We start from the raw sequence: 26102 nt of genomic DNA, 5'->3' as shown, positions 1-26102 counted from the left end.
TGTTGTGTCTAGAATGTGTTACACGGACACGCCGATAAACAGGCTCGCATGTTATGATAACCTTGGCAGCTCAGCACTCACTGTACAGACAGGGGACACGATGTATGTCTAGAAATGTCGAAAAACAAACCTTTTCTCATGTATAGACCTTCGTAAAAGCTAGCTCCGCAAAAACAGCTAAGCAGTGTTGTGCGCGAAAAAGCAGCAAAGGGAAAAATGGTGTTTAAACGCCTAATAAGCCATGCTAACTTAACATGCACGCAGAAAGAGGCCCATAAACCACACTGCAGTTTAGTTACAATCTTCCTTGCTGCCTGGCAGGTCGACAACATGGAGCAGCTAGCGTCCAGGATCCGGTCCCTCCTCGCTGAACCCAACTGCGTAGCCTTAGTGTCTAATTAATAACACAGGTTGTAGGTTAGGGTACTGGGAAGACAGTCCATAACGTCTCTGTGAAATCAACATGCAAGCATCTGACAGGTAAGATTGCTTGTGATTCTGACACTGGTTAGCAAGTCCCAATGCTCTTTCAGTTCTAAATCATTGCATCCAGAGCAAAAGTGAAGGAGGGTGACCAACCAAAAAGGTCACTTTCCTATATGCCCACTTCCCTCAAGCTCAGCATGCACACTTTTCTCTGACAATCACTTATTGTCTCTCATACATTTCTTACTCACATCTTGCTTTCACATATCTTCGAGTCTACAATTTCACACCCTTCTTTCAAAACCCCTCTTTTCGGTCCCACACTCTCTTATCCAACCCATTTTCACTTACACGCTCTCTAACTGTGTCACCTCTCAATGACACTCTCCTCTCCTATATCCATGCACACATTCCATTCCCTCTTTCAAGTCCTTCCCCTCACAAATCCCATTTACTTGTCTTTTTCACACTGTCAGTCTCCCAAACACAGCCTTCTCCTGCTCAGATCATTCTCAGTTTCACGCACACAACTTCAGGGCCTCATTATGTGGTGTTGCATCGCTGTAATACTTCTCAGTTTGCCCTCCTTGCAACACCATGGATGCACCGTATACACCGCCATAAGTGTGGCAGGGTATGCTCAGACGTGAGTCCCTTGCTCACTTTGCCACTGGATTCAAGCAAGCCGGGCTGAAGACGGCTGTAATGCCAGAAACCGGTCCTCGGAAGCTTGTTTCCGGCCCAGAGAAGGCATGGCTTGGCAGTTCGGGCTGGACTGTTACCATGAGGCACAGGGTCAGACTGATTTGCATATGGCCATGTCTGAACTGGGGTGGCAGAGTGGGCTAAAGAACGGTGATGGATTAAACCCAGATCTTTTGACTGGGTGTGAGTGTTTGATTGGTTCAGATGCTCCGTCCATCACCACCCCCTTTTGTACCGATTTGGCCGCCATATGTGTGGCAGGGTATGCTCAGACGTGAGTCCCTTGCTCACTTTGCCACTGGACTCAAGCAAGCCGGGCTGAAGACGGCTGTAATGCCAGAAACCGGTCCTCGGAAGCTTGTTTCCGGCCCAGGGAAGGCATGGCTTGGCAGTTCGGGCTGGACTGTTCCCATGAGGCACAGGGTCAGACTGATTTGCATATGGCCATGTCTGAACTGGGGTGGCAGAGTGGGCTAAAGAACGGTGATGGATTAAACCCAGATCTTTTGACTGGGTGTGAGTGTTTGATTGGTTCAGATGCTCCGTCCATCACCACCCCCTTTTGTACCGATTTGGCCACCATAAGTGTGGCAGGGTATGCTCAGACGTGAGTCCCTTGCTCACTTTGCCACTGGATTCAAGCAAGCCGGGCTGAAGACGGCTGTAATGCCAGAAACCGGTCCTCTGAAGATTTTTTCCGGTCCAGGGAAGGCAATGGCTTGGCAGTTCGGGCTGGACTGTTCTCATGAGGCACGGGGTCAGACTGATTAGCATATGGCCATGTCTGAACTGGGGTGGCAGAGTGGGCTAAAGAACGGTAATGGATTAAACCCAGATCTTTTGACTGGGTGTGAGTGTTTGATTGGTTCAGATGCTCCGTCCATCACCACCCCCTTTTGTACCGCTATGGCCGCCTTAAGTGTGGCAGGGTATGCTCAGATGTGAGTCCCTTGCTCACTTTGCCACTGGATTCAAGCAAGCCGGGCTGAAGACGGCTGTAATGCCAGAAACCGGTCCTCGGAAGCTTGTTTCCGGTCCAGGGAAGGCATGGCTTGGCAGTTTGGGCTGGACTGTTCCCATGAGGCACAGGGTCAGACTGTTTTGCATATGGCCAAGTCTGAACTGGGGTGGCAGAGTGGGCTAAAGAACGGTGATGGATTAAACCCAGATCTTTTGATTGGGGGTGAGTGTTTGATTGGTTCAGATGCTCCGTCCATCACCACCCCCTTTTGTACCGCTTTGGCCGCCATATGTGTGGCAGGGTATGCTCAGACGTGAGTCCCTTGCTCACTTTGCAACTGGATTCAAGCAAGCCGGGCTGAAGACGGCTGTAATGCCAGAAACCGGTCCTCGGAAGCTTGTTTCCGGTCCAGGGAAGGCATGGCTTGGCAGTTCGGGCTGGATTGTTCTTATGAGGCACAGGGTCAGACTGATTTGCATATGGCCATGTCTGAACTGGGGTGGCAGAGTGGGCTAAAGAACGGTGATGGATTAAACCCAGATCTTTTGACTGGGTCTGAGTGTTTGATTGGTTCAGATGCTCCGTCCATCACCACCCCCTTTTTTACGGCTTTGGCCGCCATAAGTGTGGCAGGGTATGCTCAGACGTGAGTCCCTTGCTCACTTTGCCACTGGATTCAAGCAAGCCGGGCTGAAGACGGCTGTAAAGCCAGAAACCGGTCCTCGGAAGCGTGTTTCCGGTCCAGGGAAGGCATGGCTTGGCTGTTAGGGCTGGACTGTTCCCATGAAGCACAGGGTCAGACTGATTTGCATATGGCCATGTCTGAACTGGGATGGCAAAGTGGGCTAAAGAACGGTGATGGATTAAACCCAGATCTTTTGACTGGGTGTGAATGTTTGATTGGTTCAGATGCTCCATCCATCACCACCCCCTTTTGTATCACTTTGGCAGCCATAAGTGTGGCAGGGTATGCTCAGACGTGAGTCCCTTGCTCACTTTGCCACTGGATTCAAGCAAGCCGGGCTGAAGACGGCTGTAATGCCAGAAACCGGACCTCGGAAGCTAGTTTTTCGGTCCAGGGAAGGCATGGCTTGGCAGTTCGGGCTGGACTGTTCCCATGAGGCACAGGGTCAGACTGATTTGCATATGGCCATGTCTGAACTGGGGTGGCAGAGTGGGCTAAAGAACGGTGATGGATTAAACCCAGATCTTTTGACTGGGTGTGAGTGTTTGATTGGTTCAGATGCTCCGTCCATCACCACCCCCTTTTGTACCGCTTTGGCCGCCATAAGTGTGGCAGGGTATGCTCAGACGTGAGTCCCTTGCTCACTTTGCCACTGGATTCAAGCAAGCCGGGCTGAAGGCGGCCGTAATGCCAGAAACCGGTCCTCGGAAGCTTATTTCTGGTCCAGGGAAGGCATGGCTTGGCTGTTCGGGATGGACTGTTCCCATGAGGCACAGGGTGAGACTGTTTTCCATATGGCCATGTCTGAACTGGGGTGGCAGAGTGGGCTAAAGAACGGTGATGGATTAAACCCAGATCTTTTGACTGGGTGTGAGTGTTTGATTGGTTCAGATGCTCCGTCCATCACCACCCCCTTTTGTACCGCTTTGGCCGCCATAAGTGTGGCAGGGTATGCTCAGACATGAGTCCCTTGCTCACTTTGCAACTGGATTCAAGCAAGCCGGGCTGAAGACGGCTGTAATGCCAGAAACCGGTCCTCGGAAGCTTGTTTCCGGTCCAGGGAAGGCATGGCTTGGCAGTTCGGGCTGGATTGTTCTTATGAGGCACAGGGTCAGACTGATTTGCATATGGCCATGTCTGAACTGGGGTGGCAGAGTGGGCTAAAGAACGGTGATGGATTAAACCCAGATCTTTTGACTGGGTCTGAGTGTTTGATTGGTTCAGATGCTCCGTCCATCACCACCCCCTTTTGTACCGCTATGGCCGCCTTAAGTGTGGCAGGGTATGCTCAGATGTGAGTCCCTTGCTCACTTTGCCACTGGATTCAAGCAAGCCGGGCTGAAGACGGCTGTAATGCCAGAAACCGGTCCTCGGAAGCTTGTTTCCGGTCCAGGGAAGGCATGGCTTGGCAGTTTGGGCTGGACTGTTCCCATGAGGCACAGGGTCAGACTGTTTTGCATATGGCCAAGTCTGAACTGGGGTGGCAGAGTGGGCTAAAGAACGGTGATGGATTAAACCCAGATCTTTTGATTGGGTGTGAGTGTTTGATTGGTTCAGATGCTCCGTCCATCACCACCCCCTTTTGTACCGCTTTGGCCGCCATATGTGTGGCAGGGTATGCTCAGACGTGAGTCCCTTGCTCACTTTGCAACTGGATTCAAGCAAGCCGGGCTGAAGACGGCTGTAATGCCAGAAACCGGTCCTCGGAAGCTTGTTTCCGGTCCAGGGAAGGCATGGCTTGGCAGTTCGGGCTGGATTGTTCTTATGAGGCACAGGGTCAGACTGATTTGCATATGGCCATGTCTGAACTGGGGTGGCAGAGTGGGCTAAAGAACGGTGATGGATTAAACCCAGATCTTTTGACTGGGTCTGAGTGTTTGATTGGTTCAGATGCTCCGTCCATCACCACCCCCTTTTTTACGGCTTTGGCCGCCATAAGTGTGGCAGGGTATGCTCAGACGTGAGTCCCTTGCTCACTTTGCCACTGGATTCAAGCAAGCCGGGCTGAAGACGGCTGTAAAGCCAGAAACCGGTCCTCGGAAGCGTGTTTCCGGTCCAGGGAAGGCATGGCTTGGCTGTTAGGGCTGGACTGTTCCCATGAAGCACAGGGTCAGACTGATTTGCATATGGCCATGTCTGAACTGGGGTGGCAGAGTGGGCTAAAGAACGGTGATGGATTAAACCCAGATCTTTTGACTGGGTGTGAGTGTTTGATTGGTTCAGATGCTCCGTCCATCACCACCCCCTTTTGTACCGCTTTGGCCGCCATAAGTGTGGCAGGGTATGCTCAGACGTGAGTCCCTTGCTCACTTTGCCACTGGATTCAAGCAAGCCGGGCTGAAGGCGGCTGTAATGCCAGAAACCGGTCCTCGGAAGCCTATTTCTGGTCCAGGGAAGGCATGGCTTGGCTGTTCGGGATGGACTGTTCCCATGAGGCACAGGGTGAGACTGTTTTCCATATGGCCATGTCTGAACTGGGGTGGCAGAGTGGGCTAAAGAACGGTGATGGATTAAACCCAGATCTTTTGACTGGGTGTGAGTGTTTGATTGGTTCAGATGCTCCGTCCATCACCACCCCCTTTTGTACCGCTTTGGCCGCCATAAGTGTGGCAGGGTATGCTCAGACATGAGTCCCTTGCTCACTTTGCAACTGGATTCAAGCAAGCCGGGCTGAAGACGGCTGTAATGCCAGAAACCGGTCCTCGGAAGCTTGTTTCCGGTCCAGGGAAGGCATGGCTTGGCAGTTCGGGCTGGATTGTTCTTATGAGGCACAGGGTCAGACTGATTTGCATATGGCCATGTCTGAACTGGGGTGGCAGAGTGGGCTAAAGAACGGTGATGGATTAAACCCAGATCTTTTGACTGGGTCTGAGTGTTTGATTGGTTCAGATGCTCCGTCCATCACCACCCCCTTTTGTACCGCTATGGCCGCCTTAAGTGTGGCAGGGTATGCTCAGATGTGAGTCCCTTGCTCACTTTGCCACTGGATTCAAGCAAGCCGGGCTGAAGACGGCTGTAATGCCAGAAACCGGTCCTCGGAAGCTTGTTTCCGGTCCAGGGAAGGCATGGCTTGGCAGTTTGGGCTGGACTGTTCCCATGAGGCACAGGGTCAGACTGTTTTGCATATGGCCAAGTCTGAACTGGGGTGGCAGAGTGGGCTAAAGAACGGTGATGGATTAAACCCAGATCTTTTGATTGGGTGTGAGTGTTTGATTGGTTCAGATGCTCCGTCCATCACCACCCCCTTTTGTACCGCTTTGGCCGCCATATGTGTGGCAGGGTATGCTCAGACGTGAGTCCCTTGCTCACTTTGCAACTGGATTCAAGCAAGCCGGGCTGAAGACGGCTGTAATGCCAGAAACCGGTCCTCGGAAGCTTGTTTCCGGTCCAGGGAAGGCATGGCTTGGCAGTTCGGGCTGGATTGTTCTTATGAGGCACAGGGTCAGACTGATTTGCATATGGCCATGTCTGAACTGGGGTGGCAGAGTGGGCTAAAGAACGGTGATGGATTAAACCCAGATCTTTTGACTGGGTCTGAGTGTTTGATTGGTTCAGATGCTCCGTCCATCACCACCCCCTTTTTTACGGCTTTGGCCGCCATAAGTGTGGCAGGGTATGCTCAGACGTGAGTCCCTTGCTCACTTTGCCACTGGATTCAAGCAAACCGGGCTGAAGACGGCTGTAAAGCCAGAAACCGGTCCTCGGAAGCGTGTTTCCGGTCCAGGAAAGGCATGGCTTGGCTGTTAGGGCTGGACTGTTCCCATGAAGCACAGGGTCAGACTGATTTGCATATGGCCATGTCTGAACTGGGGTGGCAAAGTGGGCTAAAGAACGGTGATGGATTAAACCCAGATCTTTTGACTGGGTGTGAATGTTTGATTGGTTCAGATGCTCCATCCATCACCACCCCCTTTTGTATCACTTTGGCAGCCATAAGTGTGGCAGGGTATGCTCAGACGTGAGTCCCTTGCTCACTTTGCCGCTGGATTCAAGCAAGCCGGGCTGAAGACGGCTGTAATGCCAGAAACCGGACCTCGGAAGCTAGTTTTCGGTCCAGGGAAGGCATGGCTTGGCAGTTCGGGCTGGACTGTTCCCATGAGGCACAGGGTCAGACTGATTTGCATATGGCCATGTCTGAACTGGGGTGGCAGAGTGGGCTAAAGAACGGTGATGGATTAAACCCAGATCTTTTGACTGGGTGTGAGTGTTTGATTGGTTCAGATGCTCCGTCCATCACCACCCCCTTTTGTACCGCTTTGGCCGCCATAAGTGTGGCAGGGTATGCTCAGACGTGAGTCCCTTGCTCACTTTGCCACTGGATTCAAGCAAGCCGGGCTGAAGGCGGCTGTAATGCCAGAAACCGGTCCTCGGAAGCTTATTTCTGGTCCAGGGAAGGCATGGCTTGGCTGTTCGGGATGGACTGTTCCCATGAGGCACAGGGTGAGACTGTTTTGCATATGGCCATGTCTGAACTGGGGTGGCAGAGTGGGCTAAAGAACGGTGATGGATTAAACCCAGATCTTTTGACTGGGTGTGAGTGTTTGATTGGTTCAGATGCTCCGTCCATCACCACCCCCTTTTGTACCGCTTTGGCCGCCATAAGTGTGGCAGGGTATGCTCAGACATGAGTCCCTTGCTCACTTTGCAACTGGATTCAAGCAAGCCGGGCTGAAGACGGCTGTAATGCCAGAAACCGGTCCTTGGAAGCTTGTTTCCGGTCCAGGGAAGGCATGGCTTGGCAGTTCGGGCTGGATTGTTCCTATGAGGCACAGGGTCAGACTGATTTGCATATGGCCATGTCTGAACTGGGGTGGCAGAGTGGGCTAAAGAACGGTGATGGATTAAACCCAGTTCTTTTGACTGGGTCTGAGTGTTTGATTGGTTCAGATGCTCCGTCCATCACCACCCCCTTTTTTACGGCTTTGGCCGCCATAAGTGTGGCAGGGTATGCTCAGACGTGAGTCCCTTGCTCACTTTGCCACTGGATTCAAGCAAGCCGGGCTGAAGGCGGCCGTAATGCCAGAAACCGGTCCTCGGAAGCTTATTTCTGGTCCAGGGAAGGCATGGCTTGGCTGTTCGGGATGGACTGTTCCCATGAGGCACAGGGTGAGACTGTTTTCCATATGGCCATGTCTGAACTGGGGTGGCAGAGTGGGCTAAAGAACGGTGATGGATTAAACCCAGATCTTTTGACTGGGTGTGAGTGTTTGATTGGTTCAGATGCTCCGTCCATCACCACCCCCTTTTGTACCGCTTTGGCCGCCATAAGTGTGGCAGGGTATGCTCAGACATGAGTCCCTTGCTCACTTTGCAACTGGATTCAAGCAAGCCGGGCTGAAGACGGCTGTAATGCCAGAAACCGGTCCTCGGAAGCTTGTTTCCGGTCCAGGGAAGGCATGGCTTGGCAGTTCGGGCTGGATTGTTCTTATGAGGCACAGGGTCAGACTGATTTGCATATGGCCATGTCTGAACTGGGGTGGCAGAGTGGGCTAAAGAACGGTGATGGATTAAACCCAGATCTTTTGACTGGGTCTGAGTGTTTGATTGGTTCAGATGCTCCGTCCATCACCACCCCCTTTTGTACCGCTATGGCCGCCTTAAGTGTGGCAGGGTATGCTCAGATGTGAGTCCCTTGCTCACTTTGCCACTGGATTCAAGCAAGCCGGGCTGAAGACGGCTGTAATGCCAGAAACCGGTCCTCGGAAGCTTGTTTCCGGTCCAGGGAAGGCATGGCTTGGCAGTTTGGGCTGGACTGTTCCCATGAGGCACAGGGTCAGACTGTTTTGCATATGGCCAAGTCTGAACTGGGGTGGCAGAGTGGGCTAAAGAACGGTGATGGATTAAACCCAGATCTTTTGATTGGGTGTGAGTGTTTGATTGGTTCAGATGCTCCGTCCATCACCACCCCCTTTTGTACCGCTTTGGCCGCCATATGTGTGGCAGGGTATGCTCAGACGTGAGTCCCTTGCTCACTTTGCAACTGGATTCAAGCAAGCCGGGCTGAAGACGGCTGTAATGCCAGAAACCGGTCCTCGGAAGCTTGTTTCCGGTCCAGGGAAGGCATGGCTTGGCAGTTCGGGCTGGATTGTTCTTATGAGGCACAGGGTCAGACTGATTTGCATATGGCCATGTCTGAACTGGGGTGGCAGAGTGGGCTAAAGAACGGTGATGGATTAAACCCAGATCTTTTGACTGGGTCTGAGTGTTTGATTGGTTCAGATGCTCCGTCCATAACCACCCCCTTTGTCCCCGGCTTAGGCCGCCATAAGTGTGGCAGGGTATGCTCAGACGTGAGTCCCTTGCTCACTTTGCCACTGGATTCAAGCAAGCCGGGCTGAAGACGGCTGTAAAGCCAGAAACCGGTCCTCGGAAGCGTGTTTCCGGTCCAGGGAAGGCATGGCTTGGCTGTTAGGGCTGGACTGTTCCCATGAAGCACAGGGTCAGACTGATTTGCATATGGCCATGTCTGAACTGGGGTGGCAGAGTGGGCTAAAGAACGGTGATGGATTAAACCCAGATCTTTTGACTGGGTGTGAGTGTTTGATTGGTTCAGATGCTCCGTCCATCACCACCCCCTTTTGTACCGCTTTGGCCGCCATAAGTGTGGCAGGGTATGCTCAGACGTGAGTCCCTTGCTCACTTTGCCACTGGATTCAAGCAAGCCGGGCTGAAGGCGGCTGTAATGCCAGAAACCGGTCCTCGGAAGCCTATTTCTGGTCCAGGGAAGGCATGGCTTGGCTGTTCGGGATGGACTGTTCCCATGAGGCACAGGGTGAGACTGTTTTCCATATGGCCATGTCTGAACTGGGGTGGCAGAGTGGGCTAAAGAACGGTGATGGATTAAACCCAGATCTTTTGACTGGGTGTGAGTGTTTGATTGGTTCAGATGCTCCGTCCATCACCACCCCCTTTTGTACCGCTTTGGCCGCCATAAGTGTGGCAGGGTATGCTCAGACATGAGTCCCTTGCTCACTTTGCAACTGGATTCAAGCAAGCCGGGCTGAAGACGGCTGTAATGCCAGAAACCGGTCCTCGGAAGCTTGTTTCCGGTCCAGGGAAGGCATGGCTTGGCAGTTCGGGCTGGATTGTTCTTATGAGGCACAGGGTCAGACTGATTTGCATATGGCCATGTCTGAACTGGGGTGGCAGAGTGGGCTAAAGAACGGTGATGGATTAAACCCAGATCTTTTGACTGGGTCTGAGTGTTTGATTGGTTCAGATGCTCCGTCCATCACCACCCCCTTTTGTACCGCTATGGCCGCCTTAAGTGTGGCAGGGTATGCTCAGATGTGAGTCCCTTGCTCACTTTGCCACTGGATTCAAGCAAGCCGGGCTGAAGACGGCTGTAATGCCAGAAACCGGTCCTCGGAAGCTTGTTTCCGGTCCAGGGAAGGCATGGCTTGGCAGTTTGGGCTGGACTGTTCCCATGAGGCACAGGGTCAGACTGTTTTGCATATGGCCAAGTCTGAACTGGGGTGGCAGAGTGGGCTAAAGAACGGTGATGGATTAAACCCAGATCTTTTGATTGGGTGTGAGTGTTTGATTGGTTCAGATGCTCCGTCCATCACCACCCCCTTTTGTACCGCTTTGGCCGCCATATGTGTGGCAGGGTATGCTCAGACGTGAGTCCCTTGCTCACTTTGCAACTGGATTCAAGCAAGCCGGGCTGAAGACGGCTGTAATGCCAGAAACCGGTCCTCGGAAGCTTGTTTCCGGTCCAGGGAAGGCATGGCTTGGCAGTTCGGGCTGGATTGTTCTTATGAGGCACAGGGTCAGACTGATTTGCATATGGCCATGTCTGAACTGGGGTGGCAGAGTGGGCTAAAGAACGGTGATGGATTAAACCCAGATCTTTTGACTGGGTCTGAGTGTTTGATTGGTTCAGATGCTCCGTCCATCACCACCCCCTTTTTTACGGCTTTGGCCGCCATAAGTGTGGCAGGGTATGCTCAGACGTGAGTCCCTTGCTCACTTTGCCACTGGATTCAAGCAAACCGGGCTGAAGACGGCTGTAAAGCCAGAAACCGGTCCTCGGAAGCGTGTTTCCGGTCCAGGGAAGGCATGGCTTGGCTGTTAGGGCTGGACTGTTCCCATGAAGCACAGGGTCAGACTGATTTGCATATGGCCATGTCTGAACTGGGGTGGCAAAGTGGGCTAAAGAACGGTGATGGATTAAACCCAGATCTTTTGACTGGGTGTGAATGTTTGATTGGTTCAGATGCTCCATCCATCACCACCCCCTTTTGTATCACTTTGGCAGCCATAAGTGTGGCAGGGTATGCTCAGACGTGAGTCCCTTGCTCACTTTGCCACTGGATTCAAGCAAGCCGGGCTGAAGACGGCTGTAATGCCAGAAACCGGACCTCGGAAGCTAGTTTTCGGTCCAGGGAAGGCATGGCTTGGCAGTTCGGGCTGGACTGTTCCCATGAGGCACAGGGTCAGACTGATTTGCATATGGCCATGTCTGAACTGGGGTGGCAGAGTGGGCTAAAGAACGGTGATGGATTAAACCCAGATCTTTTGACTGGGTGTGAGTGTTTGATTGGTTCAGATGCTCCGTCCATCACCACCCCCTTTTGTACCGCTTTGGCCGCCATAAGTGTGGCAGGGTATGCTCAGACGTGAGTCCCTTGCTCACTTTGCCACTGGATTCAAGCAAGCCGGGCTGAAGGCGGCTGTAATGCCAGAAACCGGTCCTCGGAAGCTTATTTCTGGTCCAGGGAAGGCATGGCTTGGCTGTTCGGGATGGACTGTTCCCATGAGGCACAGGGTGAGACTGTTTTGCATATGGCCATGTCTGAACTGGGGTGGCAGAGTGGGCTAAAGAACAGTGATGGATTAAACCCAGATCTTTTGACTGGGTGTGAGTGTTTGATTGGTTCAGATGCTCCGTCCATCACCACCCCCTTTTGTACCGCTTTGGCCGCCATAAGTGTGGCAGGGTATGCTCAGACATGAGTCCCTTGCTCACTTTGCAACTGGATTCAAGCAAGCCGGGCTGAAGACGGCTGTAATGCCAGAAACCGGTCCTTGGAAGCTTGTTTCCGGTCCAGGGAAGGCATGGCTTGGCAGTTCGGGCTGGATTGTTCCTATGAGGCACAGGGTCAGACTGATTTGCATATGGCCATGTCTGAACTGGGGTGGCAGAGTGGGCTAAAGAACGGTGATGGATTAAACCCAGTTCTTTTGACTGGGTCTGAGTGTTTGATTGGTTCAGATGCTCCGTCCATCACCACCCCCTTTTTTACGGCTTTGGCCGCCATAAGTGTGGCAGGGTATGCTCAGACGTGAGTCCCTTGCTCACTTTGCCACTGGATTCAAGCAAGCCGGGCTGAAGACGGCTGTAATGCAAGAAACCGGTCCTCGAAAGCTTGTTTCCGGTCCATGGAAGGCATGGCTTGGCTGTTAGGGCTGGACTGTTCCCATGAAGCACAGGGTCAGACTGATTTGCATATGGCCATATCTGAACTGGGGTGGCAAAGTGGGCTAAAGAACGGTGATGGATTAAACGCAGATCTTTTGACTGGGTGTGAATGTTTGATTTGTTCAGATGCTCCGTCCATCACCACCCCCTTTTGTATCACTTTGGCAGCCATAAGTGTGGCAGGGTATGCTCAGACGTGAGTCCCTTGCTCACTTTGCCACTGGATTCAAGCAAGTCGGGCTGAAGACGGGTGTAATGCCAGAAACTGGACCTCGGAAGCTAGTTTTCGGTCCAGGGAAGGCATGGCTTGGCAGTTCGGGCTGGACTGTTCCCATGAGGCACAGGGTCAGACTGATTTGCATATGGCCATGTCTGAACTGGGGTGGCAGAGTGGGCTAAAGAACGGTGATGGATTAAACCCAGATCTTTTGACTGGGTGTGAGTGTTTGATTGGTTCAGATGCTCCGTCCATCACCACCCCCTTTTGTACCGCTTTGGCCGCCATAAGTGTGGCAGGGTATGCTCAGACGTGAGTCCCTTGCTCACTTTGCCACTGGATTCAAGCAAGCCGGGCTGAAGACGGCTGTAATGCCAGAAACCGGTCCTCGGAAGCTTATTTCCGGTCCAGGGAAGGCATGGCTTGGCTGTTCGGGCTGGACTGTTCCCATGAGGCACAGGGTCAGACTGTTTTGCATATGGCCATGTCTGAACTGGGGTGGCAGAGTGGGCTAAAGAACGGTGATGGATTAAACCCAGATCTTTTGACTGGGTGTGAGTGTTTGATTGGTTCAGAATCTCCGTCCATCACCACCCCCTTTTGTACCGCTTTGGCCGCCATAAGTGTGGCAGGGTATGCTCAGACGTGAGTCCCTTGCTCACTTTGCCACTGAATTCAAGCAAGCCGGGCTGAAGACGGCTGTAATGCCAGAAACCGGTCCTCGGAAGCTTGTTTCCGGTCCAGGGAAGGCATTGCTTGGCAGTTCAGGCTGGACTGTTCCCATGAGGCACAGGGTCGAACTGATTTGCATATGGCCATGTCTGAACTAGGGTGGCAGAGTGGGCTAAAGAACGGTGATGGATTAAACCCAGATCTTTTGACTGGGTGTGAGTGTTTGATTCGTTCAGATGCTCCGTCCATCACCACCCCCTTTTGTACCTCTTTGGCCGCGATAAGTGTGGCAGGGTATGCTCAGACGTGAGTCCCTTGCTCACTTTGCTACTGGATTCAAGCAAGCCGGGCTGAAGACGGCTGTAATGCCAGAAAACAGTCCTCGGAAGCCTGTTTCCAGTCCAGGGAAGGCATGGCTTGGCAGTTCGGGCTGGACTGTTCCCATGAGGCACAGGGTCAGACTGATTGGCATATGGCCATGTCTGAACTGGGGTGGCAGAGTGGGCTAAAGAACGGTGATGGACTAAACCCAGATCTTTTGACTGGGTGTGAGTGTTGGATTGGTTCAGATGCTCCGTCCATCACCACCCCCTTTTGTACCGCTTTGGCCGCGATAAGTGTGGCAGGGTATGCTCAGACGTGAGCCCCTTGCTCACTTTGCCACTGGATTCAAGCAAGCCGGGCTGAAGACGGCTGTATTGCCAGAAACCGGTCCTCGGAAGCTTGTTTCCGGTCCAGGGAAGGCATGGCTTGGCAGTTCGGGCCGGACTGTTCCCATGAGGCACAGGGTCAGACTGATTTGCATATGGCCATATCTGAACTGGGGTGGCTGAGTGGGCTAAAGAATGGTGATGGATTAAACCCAGATCTTTTGACTGGGTGTGAGTGTTTGATTGGTTCAGATGCTCCGTCCATCACCACCCCCTTTTGTACCGTATTTACAGTACAGCACATCATGTCGCAAGGAGTTACAGATACGTCAGTATTACTGATGTATCTGTAGGTGCAAAGTGCCACATTGCTGGGGTGTGTCTGAAAACAGATGCCACTTTAGCAATGTGTCCTTTGACATGGGGCAAGCCATACGTGAAAGGGCCTGCATCACCCTTACACCTCCCATCACGCAGGTGTAAGGTTTTACTGTATTAGTGTCCTAGAGGTGGTGCACTGAAATCTTATAGATTTCATTTGTGCCACTTCTACGGGGCATTGATGCGGGGCAATGCCCACCCTGCATACATTATACCTGACGCAGGTATAATGAAGCACAGAGGTTTACCAGGTGATGCGTCTACCTAGATGAGTCACTTTGTTGATATGGTTCATCGTGGCACATTATTTACGCTGCCGCAGTGTCACAAAAAGTGACGCAACAGGGGCGTTTATGTGATGCAAGGGCTCATAAATAAGCCCCTCAGTTTATTGCTCTCTCACTTGCACATATGCAGATACTCAAGAATGGCTTTGTTCTTGTTTCTGATCACCAGCTTGAATGAGGATTTGCTAAAGTTACACTGGTGAAAACAAGGGGGTATATTTACGAGTCCCTTTCACCGCAGGAACGTCACTTTTAGTGTTATTTTGGTGGTGAAAGGGGCTTTGCCTTATCCTAAAGGCGGCGTTAAGCCACTAATGTGGCTTAATGCCACCTTGAGAATAAGGCCCCCTTTCGTGTTATACTTAGCGTGAAAAGGTCGTGTAATGGGTGTTGCAGTGGGCATTCTGCTGTAACATCCATTGATTTTGATGCTGCCTCATATTTACAAGGGTGGCGTAAATATGGGGCAGCACCAAAATTAAGACCAGGGACAACCTAGGGGCAAAATGATAAAAGAATGGCGGAGCATAGCGCTAACCCAGAATAGCTAACGCCTCACTCAGCCATTCTGAAAATGCAGGGATGCACTGCATTTACAACAGTACGGGGCATCACTGCATTTTCCCTAGTTCTGACTCAGCTGCACAGCGCCAACTCAGGCTCCCTTCCACCATAGTGCAAGGGTATCTCCATTGAGTGAAATATTGTTTTTGTGCAGGAAGGTGTCCCTCCCTGCACATAAACAATCCAGAATGGCGAGATGTAACTTCTATGTTTGCTGCTTTGTGAAGCACATATAGAAGTTGCAACTTGTTATTTTGTTAAATGATTGTTCATGTGCAGGAAGGGAGACTTTCCTGCACATGAACAATCATTCATGGCATTTTGCTCTTTCAATGTGTGCTGCGCAACGCAGCACACATGGAAACTGCAAAAACAAGGCAAAATGAACAATTTCTCATCGTTTCACCATGTTAAGACCTGGTTTTTCCTTGTCTTATTTTTGGCGCTGAACCATATTTACATCATCCTTGTAAATACGGGGCAGTGTCAAAAACAATAAGTGTTGCGGTGGAACACCCACCGCAATACTCATTGCCCACCCTTTTCACGCCGAGTGTGAAAGGGTGCCTTATTTAAAAGGTACAAAATCAACAGGTGATGGACAGCATGCAGAGCAATGTCATACATTCACCCCAGTACAGAGATCTGGGCCAAAATCCATCAATTTGTTTTGTAACCTTGCCTTTCCAGTTTGAACCCAGCCATATGCAAATCAGTCTTGACCCTGTGCCTCATAGGAATGGTCCAGCCTGAACTGCCAAGCCAGGTCCTCCATGGACTGGAAACAGGCATCCTAGGACCGGTTTCGGGGTTTCAGCCCTCATCAGCCAGGATAGCTTGATTCCAGTGGCATGGAGAGCACAGCACTCACGTCTGAGCATACCCGTCCCACTCAGGGTGACAAAAGCCAAAACAACAGGTGATGGACAGAATGCAGAACAATGTCATACATTCACCCCAGTAAAGAGATCTGGACCTAAATCCTTAGTTTTTTACTCACTATGCCATTCCAGTTTGAACCTAGCCATATGCAAATCAGTCTTGACCCTGTGCCCCATGGGAACAGTCCAGCCCGAACTGCCAAGCCATGTCTTCCCTTAACCGGAAACAAGCATGCTAGGACCGGTTTCCGGCTTTCAGCACTCATCAGCCAGGATAGCTTGATTCCAGGGGCATGGAGAGCACATGATGTAAGTAAGATATAAGTCGGCTTCTTCAAGCATCAAAATCAGGGTCTCCTACTGACATATGTCCTCCAAATACGATGGCCCTGATTGCTATTATCTGTGCTCCTTTAATTCAGGAGATTTTCAACTCCTCTATTGCCAATGGCACCATTTCAATGGCGTGGAAAGAAGCCCATGTCCGCCCCATTCTTAAAAAACAAACAGCAGATCCCAAGGTCCTGAACAACTACAGACCGATATCATTGCTCTCTTTGTTGGGGAAAATACTGGAAACCCACATAAATAAGCAATTGAGCCACTATCTAGAGTCTAATAACATCTTGGATTTATCGCAATCCGGCTTTCGGCTGGGCTTTAGCACTGAGACTTCCTTATTGGCAGTCAAAGATACAATTAGATGGACCCTGGACAAAGGAGGATCTGCAATGCTCATTCTCTTGGACCTCTCCACAGCATTCGATACTGTGTCCCATCGACTGCTTGTGGAGAGGCTCCAGGACTGTGGGGTGGGGGATCTTGCTCTGAAATGGCTAATGAGCTTCTTGGCCGACAGGAAACAACTGGTTATGTTGGGTCCCTTCAGGTCAAAAAAATGTAAACTTGATAAGGGAGTTCCGCAGGGCTCATGCCTGAGCCCTACTCTCTTCAATGTTTATTTGGCCCACATTGGCTAAGAATGTGCGACGCTATGGGTTTGAGGTCGTCTCATAATCAGACAACACTCAACTGATCTTTCCCATTGGGTCAAATTTAGAAGAAGAGAAAGTGTGCTTCTCTGCGGGAATGTTGGCTATCTCAAATTGGATGGCAGAATCATGCCTCCAATTAAATCCTGAGAAAACAGAGTTGATGTTTCTGGGGAAAGCGCAGGACCTAAACTTGGCTGACTGGTGGCCTGCCCAGTTGGGCATGGCACCCACCCCTTCAACATCAGTAAAAAGCTTAGGAATACAACTGGATGACAATTTTACTATGAAGGACAACGTCAGAAACATTATAATTTCGTGCTAATATAGCCTCCAATTACTACGCAGAATGATTCCATATTTACCACTAAAGCATCGTAGAACGGTGGTCCAGGCGATGGTGGTGAGCCGTTTGGATTATGGAAATGCCTTATCGGCGGAAGTAGGAGAGACTTCAAGTCATCCAAAATACGGCAGCCCGGATGGTATTAAATCATCCTCCGGGCTCGCCATCTCGTCCTCTGTTGAGAGAGCTTCACTGGCATCCAGTGAAAAAGAGATCTTTCTTTAAGACGTGCTGCCTTACTTTCAGAGCTATTAATGGAATAGGCCCTAAATACTTGCAAAATAAACTCTGCAAACAGACCTCTTGTCGTAACTTAAGATTGAATGGAAAGGCTCTGCTGATGATCCCACGTATTTGGCGGTCACGTTCAGGTGGTAAAGCCTTCTCGTATGTTGCCCCCAAATATTGGAATTCCTGCCAGAAGCCTTGCGCAGGTCTACTTCTTACCTGGTCTTTAGGAAACTCTTGAAATCTTTCTTGTTTTAATATCTCACAAGCTTTGGTATCCAATCTTTCCCTCTTTCAGGTGTGTCTAGTTGGTGCTGAGATGCCCCAGGGTAATTCATATGCGGTATAAGAGACCCTTACCATGATATAACATAACATAACAAGACTCATGTCTGAGCATACCCGTCCCACTCGGGGTTACGAATGCAAAAACAATAGTTGATGGACAGAATGCAGAACAATGTCATGCATTCACCCCAGTACAGAGATCTGGGCCTAAATCCATCATTTTTCTGCTCACCATGCCATTCCAGTTTAAACCCAACTATATGCAAATCAGTCTTGACCCTGTGCCCCATTGGAACAGTCCATCCTGAACTGCCAAGCAAGGTCCTCCCTGGCTGAAGAGGGGTGAAACCCCGAAACCGGTCCTACGATGCTTGGTTCTGGTCCAGGGAGGACCTGGCTTGGCAGTTCAGGCTGGACTGTTCCCCTGGGGCACAGGATCAAGACTGATTTGCATATGGCCATGTCTGAACTGGGGTGGCATGGTGAGCAAAAGAATGATGGATTTAACCTAAATCTCTTGACTGGGGGTGAATGTTTTGATTTGTTCTGCATTCTGTCCATCAATTGTGTGTCTTTTTATTTACATGGTAGCATTAAGCCACGTTAAGTGCTTCATGTACGCAGCCTGAAAATAAGTTGAAGCCCCTCTCGCCACAGGAACATTGATAAAAGTGATTTTCCTGTGGTGATAGGGGCTTGTAAATATGCTGCCTTGTCTTAACATGGCGCAACGAGGAGAAGTGCTGACATAGAAACAGCAAAATGCCATTGATTTTTTATGTGAAGGAAGGTGTCCCTTCCTGCACATAAACAATCATTAAAAAATTACAAGAGTCAATGTCTATGTGTGTCACACAATGCAGCACACCTAGAAGTCACATAATGCCATTAGCTCGACTTAAAGGCCCTTCTGCAGGATTGTAGAAATGTCTTCAATGCAGTGATACTTTGAAAATGAAACATAGGTACTGAGGAGGCCTCTGTTAGGAGGAGCAGCCCAGCTGCAGAGCGAGTAACAATGTGCTCCACAAGCACAAAGGTGCCAACCTCTTTAAAACTGGTTTGACTGCAGGAGCAACAGGTGCACTGCACCCCAGACTCAGTGCAGCTTCTGTTCAAAATGGCGAGGGCCCAGAATCACATGATGATGTTCAGCGACGCAGAGACTAGAACTGCAGCATAGGATGATTAATCTACTCCTGTGCTAATAGCAAAATCAATTCATACAAATTATTTCTGCAAAACCAGGGTTTCTTTCTTAGCTCAGCATTCACGTTCAGCATTAAAACCAGCAGGGGGTAGCATTTGAATAGAAATAGATCCTATTTTATAAAACTAAGATGCATTGCAAGCCCTGAGCTGCTGTCCTCAGACTTTCCAGTTCATCATTTTGCAAAGTGCGAACCTTGACCCTGTTTCCAGGCAGGTCGCTCCCCACGCCGCGCAGCTCCACCTGACTGTGCCCATGCTCCTGTGACCAGCCGCTGCTTCTGAGGGTGTTCGAGGTCCTCCTCCACCCGCAGGCTACCACCTGCGCCTCATCCCTGGTGGCCAATGGTAGGCCTTAGGTTTGCTCTGTGCCCGCTCATTTTTTTCCTGTGTCCGCTGTTCTTGTACTACTTTTTGCTTTGTGACTGTATTTGCCTTGTGCCACTTGCTCCCTGCCTTTGCCTGTGCTTGTTTCGTCCCTCTGTGACCGTTCCCTCGCCGATCCCGCTCCCCGCCGCTGCGTCCCCTGCGGCCCCGCCCCTCCACCCCCATAGCTCTGTGCCCACTCGCTTCTTTCCTGTGACCACTGTTTTTGTATTGCTTTTTGCTTTGTGACTGTATTTTCCTTATGCCTCTTGTTCCCTTTGCCTGTGCTTGTTTCCTCCCCTGTGCCCGTTCCCTCGCTGACCCCGCTCCTCGCCGCTGCTGCATCCCCTGTGGCCCCGCCCCGCCCCCATTGGTCCACTCCCCCCACCCAGCTGGGCCCTTCTCCTGCTGGAACTGCAGCCTCACCAGCATCCAGCCCGCCAAACCGTCAAGCAAAGATCCCAACCACCTCCAATGCATCCTCCTCAACACCCCCTCTGCTCGCAAACACGCCATCAAACTCTGGGACCTCCTCGACTCAATCGCCCCAGACGTCGCCTTCCTGATGGAGACCTGGCTGAACACCACCTCAGCATCAGACATCACCATCGCCATCCCAGAAGGCTACAAGATCTCCCACAGAGACCGCACCAATGGAGTGGGAGGGGGTATCGCCATTGTCCACAAGAACACCATCAGAGTCTCGACCAACTCCTACGACACCCTCAACACCGCAAGAACATGCACTTCCAGATACACACCGACCCCAAAACCACCCTCAGAGGAACCCTCATCTACAGACCACCCGGACCCCGACCACAGTTCAGCGACTCCATCGCCGGCCTCATCAGCTTCCATGCCCTCGCCTCTACGGACTACATCCTCCTCGGGGACCTGAACTTCCACCTCGAGGACAACAACGATGCCAACACCACCGCCCTAATCGACAACCTCACCAACCTCGGACTCAGACAGCTGGTAACAACACCCACCCACGCCGCTGGACACACGCTTGACCCCATCTTCTCCGCAAGTCCCCACGTCTCCTTCAACCACACCACCGAACCCCACTGGACTGAACACAGATGCGTCCACTTCACCTTCAGGAAACCCACCACGCACCACCACACCCAACAGATGCCACGCCGCTGCTGGGGCAAGGTCACCGAAGACCAACCGACCACCACCCTAGCCATGAGACCACCCCTAATCCCACCGACCCCAACACCGCCGCCCTCAACTTCAAACAGTGGATCAACGACTGCGTCGACACCCTCGCTCCACTCAGGACCCCCACCGCCAACCACCCCAGCAAGAAAGCTACTTGGTTCACCGAAGACCTCCAAGCCTCCAAGCACACCTGTCGAATTTGGAAAAGAACTGGCTCCACGAACGAACACCAAACAGCTACACGGCCCACAAAACGCCACCCGCAGACACCGCCAAATCATCTGGACCGCCAAGAGGACCGCATTCAAGGTCCGCCTTGACAACAACGCACACAACAGCAAAGAGCTCTTCAACATCGTGAAAAAACTCTCCAACACTAACGACATTCCCCCTCTCAAGACCTGTGCGGCTCGCTGGCCAACTTCTTCCACCGCAAGATCACCGACATCCACCCCTGCCACCACCATGCGCACCAGCCGTCTGATTGTCTGGTCCAACGTCAGCGACGAAGAAACCATGAACACCATGAACTCCATCCACTCCGGTTCCCCGTCTGACCCATGCCCACACCACATTTTCAACAAAACCAGCACAGCCATCGCCCCCCATCTCCAGAAAACGATCAACATCTCCTTCGAGACAGCAACCTTCCCGGAAAGCTGGAAGCACGCCGAGAACAACGCCTTACTGAAGAAACCCAAGGTGGATCCCAGGACCTCAAAAATTTCCGGCCCATCTCCCTACTCCCGTTCCCGGCAAAAGTCATAGAGAAAATTGTCAACAGACAACTGACCCGATACCTCGAAGACAACAACATCCTGGACCGATCCCAGTCCGGCTTCCGCAGCAACCACAGCACCGAAACCGCCCTCATCGCTGCCACTGATGGCATCAGGACCCTAATGGACAAAGGAGAAACAGCCGACCTTATCCTTCTGGACCTTTCAACCGCCTTTAACACGGTCTGCCACTGCACCCTAACAGCGCACCTTCATGATGCCGGAATCCAAGAGGAGGCCCTGGCCTGGACCACATCCTTCCTCTCCGGCAGAACCCAGAGCATCCGCCTCCCACCCTTCCGTTCCAAGACCACCGAGATCATCTGCGGCGTACCGCAAGGATCCTCTCTCAGCCCAACGCTGTTCAATATCTACATGGCGCCACTCGCCCACGTCGCTCATCAGCACAGCATCAACATCATCTCCTACACCGACAACACCCAGCTGGCTGAAGCTGAATTCTGACAAGACGGAGGTCCTCATCCTCGGCTCCACCCCCTCAGCCTGGGACGACTGCTGGTGGCCTACCTCGCTGGGAACAGCCCCAGCACCCACCAACCACGCATGCAACCTGGGCCTATCCTCAAATCCACCCTCTCTATGACCAAGCAGGTCAACGCCGTCTCTGCATACTGCTTCAACACCCTCCGAATGCTCCGCAGGATCTTCAAGTGGATCCCCTCCGAAATGAGAAAAACCCGTCACTCAGGCTCTCGTCACCAGCAGGCTGGACTGCGGAAATGTCCTCTATGCAGGAACAACAACCAAGCTCCTGAGACGGCTGCAACGCACCCAGAACGCCTCAGCATGACTGGTCCTGGTCCTCGACATCACTTGACACAGCCACACCCCCCCCACCTGAGAGACCTACACTGGCTCCCCATCAACAAGAGGATAACCTTCAAACTCCTCATCTACGCACACAAAGCCCTACACAACGCCGGTCCAGCATACCTCAACGGACGACTCAGCTTCTACACCCCCACCCCCAGCCTCCGCTCAGCCAGCCTTGCCCTCGCCACGGGACCACGCATCTGGAAAACGACCGCCGGCGGCAGATCCTTCTCCCAACTCGCCGCCAAGACCTGGAACACCCTCCCCAGCAACCTTCGACAGACCCAAGACCTGCTAACCTTCAGAAGACTTCTCAAGACCTGGCTCTTCGGTCAGTAGCGGCTCCCCCCCACCCCCCAGTGCCTTGAGACGCTCACGGGTATGTAGTGCACTTTACAAATTCCTTGATCGATTGATTGATTGAAAGGGCCGCAAAGTCTGGTCTGTGTCTGAGATCCACATGGATGGCAGCAGGGGAGCGGTGCTGGGGAGGTAAGGGAGGGACGGGCAGTAAGGTGGGTACAGAGGAAGCCAAGCATGTACATCTAGTGGCTGAATTGCACAATTTGAAACCAGAAACCCCGGGATTAATCCCAGTTTTGGCCCTTTGCAAAATAGTGTGATCTTAGGCAATTGTTTTATTTTGACTTTCATTGCTTTTTTTTGTATTATCACACTTAAGAGGACCTACAAATACATGACTTCAGGACAAAATCTTCTCCTGTACTTGTTTTAATAGGCCATAACGTAGTTCATGTTTTAAGATTGTCAACGCCTCCTTATCTCAAAGTAAGATCCCCGATCGTCTAAAAGCGGCTCAGGTTTCACTCATTCTCAAAAAACCTGATGCAGACAGATCTGACCTCAACAACTTTCGTCCCATCTCCAACATCCCTACTCTGGCTAACCTCCTTGAAAAATGCGTCCAATCACAACTCTGCTCGCATATTGAGACTTTGAGTCTCTTGGATCAACATCAATCTGGGTTTAGGAGCGGTCATAGTACTGAATCCGTGCTCCTTCACATCATGGATGACATCCTAAAAATGTTAGACCATAACGAATCCTCTTAACCATTCTGGAACACAGGACGGGCCTTTCAGGTCAGGTACTGCAATGGATTGCTTCCTTCCTTCACAATAGATCGATCCCTAAGAGTGAAGGTGAACCATACGCTATCCCAAACTTCCACAGTCTCCTTGGGGGTCCCACACGGGTCTGCCCTCTCTCCCATACTCTTGAATATTTTCCTGGAACCGCTAGCGGATGCTCCTAAATCCATGAACATTCTTTTTCATATGTATGCGGCCAACACGCGACTTTACCTGAAAATCAGTTCTTCTGAAGATTTCATCTCACTTTATTACTCCTTGATGATTACCCAAAATTGAGAACCATCTCCTGCTCAACACCGCCAAAACAGAATCCCTTGTCATATCCCCTCCTAAGCACACCCCCAAGATTGACCTCTGGATGATGCACCTCACTACCTTCAACTGCTCCCCTCTTATCATTGATTCAGATAAATCTCTTGCAATCACCCTAGACTCACACTTGAACATGAAGGAAAACATTAGTATGATGTGTAAGGGTGCAAAATACCAAATGAGTCTTCTTAGAAACCTAAAACCATTCCTCCCTCAAGAGGACTTCAAACAGGTGGTTCAAATGCTTGTCCTGCAGGGACTAGACTATGGTAGTGCAACGTTGTGTTGCCTCCCTTTACATACCTTGGCCCAACTCAGGGCTTTTTTGAACGCAGCTGCCAGACTGATCACTGATACAAAAAGAATTGATCACATCTCCCCACCCCTAAGATCTATAAAATGGTTGCCTTACAAAGCAAGAATACTACTAAAGATTACATGTCTGACGCACAAAGCCCTCCACCTCAAAACCCTGGTTACCTGGCTCAAAAACTAGAACTATCAGGTGGGGGCAGACCATCAAGAAGTGCAAATTCTCTCCTACTGAAACCCCAGACTCAAAAAGATAACAAGGCTTCGAGCCTTATCTGGTTCGGCACCGAAGATCTGGAACTCGCTCCCTCCAGAAATCCACATAAATCCCTAGAAGGCTGCTTTTAAAGATGAAGTAAAAACAATACTAATGAACAGGTTCCTGCCTTAAATGACCATTGATCGTCTGCTCTCTACATGTGTAAGTTATGTATTTTTGTATTTCTGTACACAGTCTAATTAGCCAGGGTGCTCTTGAGTCTCTTAGGAGCCAGACGTATACCTTATCACGTAAACTCTACTTTTACATTACAACGCATGCCCACAGTCCTCTCTCATGTCACATACACCTACACTGAACTAAACATCAGTATTTCTCACACGCTATACAGTGCACTTCTGTACAACATCTGGTACCAACACATGACCACCGTAGGCACTCAAACTAGGAACAATTCATCTTATATATGTTCACAGATACCCTATGCTGTAGGCGCAGACATTCTTTACCGTTCCCAGGAGATATCTCCCAAATGAGCAAAATACATTGTTTATCTGTACCTATGCAAGATCAGGTCTAAGATCCAACCCAATAGAGTAGAACCCTGTAGAGCACTAGTAAACATCACCCAGTGTAAGCCCAACTGCATAGCACTGTATCTCTCCACCGAGCAGAGTGACATCTGATTCAAGGTATAAAGGATGCACAGAAGGGGCACCATAGGGGAGGACACTGTTTGGCCCCGGGACTTCATAGAGAAGAGCTTCCTGGAGGTAGCAAGACCACAGCATCAGTGTACGAATATGTCCGCTCCCTCCTCCGTCTGTGGTCCCAGGGTGGCCCTTAATATCTATGGAGCATGCATTTTTAATCGCAAACGGATTCCCGACATGGAATTCCAATGCTTGGCTGATCACCTCGTTCACACTGGGGGAAATAAGTCTCTTTTTGACCTCTAACTTTTTTGCCTGGTGTCTTGTTGTACTTGTCTTTCAGCGCCGGGAAACCCTTATGGGTACCTGTCGCGCTCAATAAATTTAATAAATAAATAAATACATAAATAAATAAATGTGAGGGGGTCCAATGCAAGCATAGACATCCCAGGCCAGGAAATCTGTGCATGCTCACAGAGGCCTTAGCTGTTAGGATGCACCTGTCCTGTATTTGACTGTCAGGCTATTTTAACTGATGTCAGCAACATTGCAACTCCTCCCACTCTGTTGACTAAGTGATTCTCATATACCCTTGTATGTAAAAGTTTATTTGTGTGTACACTTGTACTGCCTCTTTTTGAACCTCCATGCTTACACTGCACTTGCTACAGTACATAAGGCCCATGGTTTATGTACTCCATGTGCTGCCTCATACATTGCCCGAGGGTTCTGTATCAAAGTAGTTCCACTCATCAGTCCTAGTAAACTAAGGGGGGAACCCTGCACCAGATGAGCTTCTGAAAAGTCCCACCCCCACAAATTGACGCGACTTACGTGAGGCTCATCAACGACTCGGATGATCAACGGAGGTGTCTTGAAGGAGGTTTGAAATCTCGCTAAGAATGTACACTGCATGAGGAGGCCCTTGTCTTTGCAGCCGAAGTGCTTTTCCGATTTTCCTGATTTGACCCTCCAGGTGGTGCCAGTCTCCGACTGAGATCCCTTTTGGCGTTTGTCTTACAGTGACCATTTGGCCAATTCAGAGCTTTGCAGTTGGAGGTTGGAGACTTTTGCTTGGTACGGTCGTTACATGCAACACTTTTTCCTTGGATTTGCTTGGCAAAGATTCTGGTTTTATTTGGGTACATATAAATTGCATTTCATATTGGCAGGCAACATGGAGATTTTTTTCTAACTTGTGAATTCTTGAACGGTACAATATTTGCATTCAGTACTACTTTGTTAGAATATTATATGTACAATAATATTTTTGACATGCCTGTTTCATGCAAGCTGCAAAGGATGTGTTGCTTTCTTGGAGGTAGCAATATGAATTTAGAACAAAATCAGCTGGCTCCCCCTGAGGGAACACCAAATAGGCATAAGTACATTACAAATGTTATTTCTTCCATAATGTATAGTGCA

The sequence above is a fragment of the Lissotriton helveticus genome, chromosome 4_1 (genome assembly GCF_964261635.1).
Source record: "Lissotriton helveticus chromosome 4_1, aLisHel1.1, whole genome shotgun sequence".
Taxonomy (NCBI): Eukaryota; Metazoa; Chordata; class Amphibia; order Caudata; family Salamandridae; genus Lissotriton; species Lissotriton helveticus.
The sequence above is the reverse complement of the archived record's forward strand: the minus strand, read 5'-3'. Positions refer to the sequence as shown.